Genomic DNA, 7,390 nt, shown 5'->3' with positions numbered 1-7,390 from the left:
CCTATAGTCCCAGCTGCTCGGGAGGCTGAAGCAAGAGAACTGCTTAAGCTCAAGAGTTTGAGGTTGCTATGAGCTGTGATGCCACGGCACTCTATCCAGGGTGACAGCTTGAGACTCTGTCTCAAAAATAATAACAATAATACTAAATAAATATAATTGTAATTCAAGTAATAGTTATCAAGGAACTACTCTGTGCCAGGCACTATGCTAGACCTAAATCTTGAGTAACAGTGAGTCTCCACTCTCATGGGTCTCACATACTCAGGGGGATAGACAGGTAAACAGGTGAGATAACATATTGATAAATGCTACTGGATGAATAAGTAGAGGCGCTGATGGATGCACATAAGAGGGGCTCCGAATTCAAAGTTGGAAGTCAGGGTTCCCAGAGAAAAAGATGCCAAACCTGAGGCCTGCAGGGTGAGCAGGGACGAGCCAGGAGGAGGGAGACGTGCCTGACATTTGCAATGGATCAGAGATCAGGATGTTTGGGACCAAGAACAGAAGACAGAGACTAAGGCTAAGAAAGTAAGAGTTGAAGCTGGAGAGGAAAGCAGGAGATCCATCAATAAGGGCCTCATCAACTGTTGGGGATTTAAAACTTTGTCCTAAAAGAGAGTTCCAGCCATTAAAGGTTTATAATTGGGGTATGAACATCAAATGAAGGGCCCAGGCTTTTATGGAGGAGATAGTCATATCAGTGCTGCAAAACCTGGGTCCAATACCATAAGAACTTAAAAAAAAAAATCTCTGTGTGATTTACAAGGAGATTATTAGTGATCTTGGCAAGAACAGTTATCAGGGTGGAAGTCATGATATGAATTGGAAATGAGAAAAGGGTTACAGTGTAGAGTAGATGTTCCATGTGGGTAGGGAGGGTTTTTTTAATTCCTTCCTTCCTTCTTTCCTCTTTTTCTTTTCTTTTTTTTGGAGACAGAGTCTCCCTGCTCTATTGCCTAAACTAGAGTACCATGGCCTCAGCCTAGCTCACAGCCATCTCAAACTCTCCAGCTCAAACAATCCTCCTTCCTCAGCCCCTGCAGTATCTGGGGCTACAGGCACCCACCACAACTCCCAGCTAATTTTTCTATTTTTAGTAGAAATGGAGGTCTTGGCTTTCTTCAGGCTTGTCTTGAACTCCTGAGCTCAAGCAAGCCACCCACCTCAGTATCCCAGAGTGCTAGGAATATAGGTGTGAGCCACCATGCTCAGCCCTGCCTCTTATGTTCTTGTGGAATCCCTAGAACTTAAAGCAAAGCCCAGAATATAGTTGGGCTTTATTAACAAATATGTACTGAATAAATTAAATTAACTGTTTGTTTTATTTTATCACCCTTGGTAGAGTGCTGTGGCGTCATAGCTTACAGCAACTTCCAACTCTTGGGCTCAAGTGACTCTTGCCTTAGCCTCCCAAGTAGCTGCGACTACAGGTGCCCATCCCAATGCCTGCCTACTTTTTTAGAAATGAGGTATTGCTCTTGCTCAGGCTGGTCTTGAACACGTGAGCTCAGTCAATACGGCCTGCCTCATCCTCCCAGAGTGTTAGTATTACAGGCATGAGCCACTGTGCCTGGCCCTACATTAACTGTTTATAAAATTTGTCTCTAAAGAGAGAAAGACCCACATCTTGATGGGCTGACTGATTGAGGGTGGGTGGGTTTTATCTGAGGTGGGAAATCTTGATTAAATGTTGCTAGAAAAAGCCAGGGCAGGAGCAGTGGTCAGAAGTAAGGGGGAAAGGAGAGCAGATCAGAGGTTGGAGAGTGTGAGGGGCTGGAGGGCCGGAGGACCATGTCAGGAGGAAGAGGTAGAGCCCAAGAGCTGGAGGTTGCTGGGAGCTGTGACACCACGGCTCTACCAAGGCCTCTACCAAGGATGACAAAGTGAGACTCTGTCTCTGAAAATAAATAAATTAATAAAATAAAATAAAATGTTTTCATAGTCACATTAAAGAGTAAAAAAAAGGTAAAATAAATAATATATGTTATTTATCAATATATTAAATTGATTATCATTTTGAAATGTAATCAATACATTATTATTAATGAGTCCTTTTTATTTCATGTTAAGTCTTGGGATAGGTGTGTATTTTACATTTACAGCACATCTCAGTTTGGAACGGTCTCATTTCAAGTGTTCAATGGCTACATATGGGTAGAGGCTACCATATAGGCACAGTGTATATTTATTTTCTGTATTTTTAATTTTTTTGAGAATCTCACTCTGTTGCCCAGGCTAGAGTGCTGTGGCTTCAGCCTAGTTCACAGCAGCCTCAAACTCTTGGGCTTGAGTGATTCTCCTGCTTCAGCCTTCTGAATACCTGGGACTACAGGTACTGGCTAAGACAGATTATCTTTAGATCATTGTGGTCAATAAAAAACCAAATACATGAACATCTTTATCTTGAACTCCTGAGCTCAAGCAATCCACCCACCTCGGCCTCCCAGAGGGCTGGGATTATAGGCATAAGCCCTGCACCCAGCCTTGAACATCTCTATCATAATAACGCACTGAATGGTTTTGCTGAAATGAAGGCAAGGAAATAAAACTTTATGAAACAGGTATACTATTTAATGATTTATAAGGTTTATGTGTCCTTATTTTACAATTTATCCAAATGTCAATAGAACATCCCAATATATACAAGTATGAATCTATCAGTTGATTTTTTTTTAAGCATATAAAGCTGTAGCTTATGGGCGGCATCTGTGGCTCAGTGGGCAGGGCGCCAGCCCCATATACCGAGGATGGTGGGTTCGGCCCTGGCCAAACTGCAACAAAAAATAGCTGGGCGTTGTGGTGGGCATCTGTAGTCCCAGCTACTCAGGAGGCTGAGGCAAGAGAATCACCTAAGCCCAGGAGCTGGAGGTTGCTGTGAGGCCATGGCAGTCTACCGAGGGTGACAAAGTGAGACTCTGTCTCTAAGAAAATGAATAAATAAAAAAAAAAAAGCCATAGCTTAATATATTTTTTAACCTAGTCATTATGAAGTTATCTTTATCAAGGTAGGCGCCTAAAAGCTTATTTTAAGAGTTTGCTAACTTGACTTATAATCTCCAGATATTTAAGGCATATGATAGGTTGACTTCCATTTACTCTTGCCCCAGGCCCTGCAAATGCCGGGCGTGGACCTGGCTCAGAACCCTCTGCTCCCAGATGTTGGCGTGACTCATTCCCTCATTCCTTTGGATATGAGCTCAAATTTCCCTTTCTTAGGGAGAACCGAAACTATATACACCCACATAGTGTACTGTATATAGTTATGATCCTTTATCATTCCCAGGGTTCATCAACACAGCTTTACTCTCCAGGGCTCTCTTGCTGAGAAAGATGAAAATTGCAAAGAACATTATTGACCATTCTAGGAACTTCCTGAAAGGCTATCAAATCTTCCTGAAAAGCACTGATGGAAATAAAAAATATTTTTCCCCCAAATCTATTTCTTTGACATACTTTGAGATGGCTGTCAGAAAGCCAGGAAACAGAAATAACCCTGGAAAACTGTTTTGGTGGGGGGTGAGGTGAAATACGCATCTGTAGAGACTCTGCCAGATGCAGCCAGAGTCTGAAAGACACATCTGCTCCCTGTGAGGTTTCCTCTACATAACAAGACCACCTTCTCTGGCCAAGCCTCCTCTTCTCTCCTTTTCAGAACCTGTTTTGCCAGGTAACCTGTTTACTGTGATCCAAGCCCCCATTCTTTCTGTAACCTCAAGATAGCACATAAACTTCTGCACCCCGTTGGGGGTTAGGTAATCACTCTGTAATGCCCTCCTTGTATATTACTAAATTTTGTATGCCTTTTCCCAAGTCAATCTGCCTTGAGTGAGTTGATTTTTCAGTGAACCTTTCGAGGGTGAAGGGGAAGTTTTTCTTTTGGCTCCCACAGGATCAAACTGCAGTGGACACCCAGAGACTATTTGAACCTCAGGCTCTTTGAAAACCTTGTCTTCATCTGTTGACTTTACTGTGACCACAAATCTTAAAATATTGTCATGATCCTTAAATGGTCTTAACCAAGCACATGCACTGATTTAAATTGACTCAGAGTCTCAATAGATATTTTGACTTTGTCCTCCCCTTTCTAAGATGCTGCCATTACCGAGGTTAAGTATAAGCCCCGCTTTACCTTATCAGCAGGTTGTTGTAGTGCTGTTTTGGGAGCCAGCATTCAGCACCAGTAACCCTTTCTCTGAACATCCATATTTAACATTCCAGCCCTAGTTTCACCTCTGGTGCGCTCTCTCTCTCTCTCTCTCTCTCTGTTTCAGTATTCTCCGTAGTCCTTATTTTCCTGTACTTACCATACTATTTTGTTGTAACAATTGGACTCCCATAAAAGCAAAGGCATTTCTTTTTCCTTTTTCTTTTTGAATTTAAAATTAACAGGGTGCCAATGTTTAGGTTACATTGTTTTCAATTCTAAGGTAAAGTTCAAATTGTAGTTGAGCCCTTCACTTGGAGTCATACTGAACACCCTCAAATTATGCACCTTAGTTTACGTAAAAACCTTGCCAATTGCCCTCCCCCTCCCCCCTCCCCCTTGCTAGACTATATTTACCTTTTATCTTTTGTGTGGGCATGTAGTTGTTTATATATTGGTTTCATATTAGCATTGAGTACACTGGATTATTTCTTTTTTCCATTCCTGAGATACTTTACCAAGAAGAATGTGTTTCAACTCCATCCAGGTAAACATAAAAGATGTAAAGTCTCCATCTTTTCTTATGGCTGAATTGGACTCCGTGGTACACATATAAGGCAGAGACATTTCTGTCTCAAAGCTTTGAACAGTTGCTAGTACATAGTAGATTATCAATCATTCTTCTTGAATAAATGTTATCTGATTATTGTGAATATGAATAACTTAAAACTGAAATGAGTACTTTGGGCAGACAACCTCAAACATTTCCTACAAATCTCTTTCCTTCCATCAAAAGAATTCGAAGAGAGCACGTGGAAGCCATTTGGTGATTTTGTTATTGTTTTTATGGCTTTGTTGGTTATTGTCAGAATTTCTCACTCTTGCTCTCAGTGATTCATGTGGATAAGTGACAGGATATAGTTTATTGACAGGTAAAGGGATAGAGAAGGGAAGAAGGGCAACAGAACCTCCAGCAGTAGCGGAGGGGAGCGCAAGTGGGAAGTTCGATGGGCCTTTTGTCTAGGGGTTCATGGACGGCTTGTGAGCACAGAAGCACAGGGAACCTTGGGAATGTATGTCACACTTGGCCAGGACCCACAGATAGAAAACATTCTGTCCATGTTGATTAGCAAATTAATATTTTAGCAAATGAATGTGGTTTTTACAGTCCTCGTCCCAAGTGAGGCAACAGGGTGTATGTTTTTCACTCTAGGGGTGACGGCCTAGATCATACCAATCAGGCTGCTTTTCTCTGCTCTTGCTTGAGCCCAGAGAATGCTGTCTGGAAGGATCTGTTTGCGCAGGCCTTGAAAATGGGAGAGGGGCCCCTGTCCAGTCCGCAACAGGGGACCCAGTATCACTATTAAAAAAACCAAGGGTGGCACCTGTGGCTCAGTGAGTAGGGTGCTGGCCCCATATATCAAGGGTGGTGGGTTCAAACCCAGCCCCAGCCAAACTGCAACAAAAAAATAGCCGGGCGTTGTGGGGGGCGCCTGTAGTCCCAGCTACTCAGGAGGCTGAGGCAAAAAAAATAAAAGACAAAAGCACTCTGGAAGTTTTCTAGGCTACTGTAATGACATGGAACTGGTTCCTTGTTCGTACACCTGTCTGTGGTTGTGTGATCTTATCATCTTCTGAGAGAAATAGTGGCCCCACACACAGACCCTCCCTCAGCCTATCTCCACATCCATTCAGGCTAGCCTCTGGTTTAGCCAAATTATCTTAAATACAAGAATTTAATGAAATCTTGGGGACAGGTGATTGTTCACACTCCAATGTTTCCTTAATTCCAGAGAAGTTTCTAACTCTTGGCGAAAGCTCCTGTGTGAGAAATGATACCCATACAGAAAAGACGTGCTCTCTCCTTCACCCCTATGAATTATCAGTTTTACTCCTCCAGGGTCAAGCCAGATCATAAGAAAGATTTGTGCTTAAAATATCCCCCACATCCCTGGCTACTTTTACTAAATTAAGCTCAGTGGTAGTGCTTTTTTCACTTGTATACAATGAGACTTAGTAATAGAGACACAGTAAGAACTGTTGTTTTTACTATAGGGAGGGTGCTGAGAACATCATCTATCACATATTCAAATAGCAATCCTTCATAAGGAACCCTAGGAGAAACGATTAGAATGCCAGGAAAAATTATTCTCTGTGTAGACTCCATTCATACATTTCATCGGTTTCTTTCTCTGCTTTGATTGCTAGGAAACTTAGAGCCCAATTTGCTCTTTACCTTTGACAAGTATATGGGATCTTCTTGTAAACCTTCTGGATATTAACCTTCCCATAGCTTTATTTGAGTCTTCCTCCCCAATAGTCCTTCACTTTGAGCCTTTTGTTTACTTTATCCTATTTAATTGCATGTAATTTTGTCAGTTGCCTCAATTCCTTTTTAGATGTAAGCGTGGGCATAACTTAATAAGTAAATATTGAACATAGATATGTTCAAGAAGAGTAGCCATTTTAATTATAACTGTTCCACTTGCTCATACCCAGTGCTTTTCTGTCTTTTTCTTCTACTGAAAAATTCACCCCATATTTTAGTTATCAAAAGTGGAAAAGGCATGATATAACTGACGTCTTTAGAAAACCCCTACAGAATACTTTGCTTGCTTTGTAGAAATAAAATGCGAGGAACTGCCTTTGATTAACTGGCTCTTTTTTATTATTAATTTCACTAAATTAAGCAGCTCTTAATAAAATATTCAGGAGATCAAGTTACCAAGATTCGTGATGCGTCATACTTCACCTGAGAGGCTTCGTTTTCAATTATCAAACGTAAAAGTAGGAGACTGAAAAACAAATGAGTTGAAGAAAAATCATGTACAAGTTGTTAATGTGATAATTGATAAGTTAGGCGTGGAAATGAATACAGTTTTCCATGTTGATAACAAATAACTATTATTTTCAAATAAGTTATTGGAAAATTCTTTGTAATGTCTCCCCTCTAAAGCTTTTCTATGGGGAAGTTCAAAACTCATGAAAAGTTTTATAGATTTAAAGTGAAGAAGTCATATACGTCTCCAGTTCATTCCTCAGACCCCCTCAGATCTGAAAATTTGGCCCATAGGAGAAGGTCATATAAATTTCCAGGATGTCATTTTTACATTATACAAAATTGTCCTCAGTGATGTCATAGCCTGGGCTACATTTGGGGCTTACACCCATTTCTATCTTATGGGAGTAGTTCAGTGTGTGAGCCTCTGGGTTACCCAGATGAAACACTTTTTTGGCAGGTCTGTC

This window comes from Otolemur garnettii, unplaced genomic scaffold (genome assembly GCF_000181295.1).
Source record: "Otolemur garnettii isolate 467f Iridium unplaced genomic scaffold, OtoGar3 scaffold00129, whole genome shotgun sequence".
In the NCBI taxonomy this organism is placed as follows: Eukaryota; Metazoa; Chordata; class Mammalia; order Primates; family Galagidae; genus Otolemur; species Otolemur garnettii.
The sequence above is the reverse complement of the archived record's forward strand: the minus strand, read 5'-3'. Positions refer to the sequence as shown.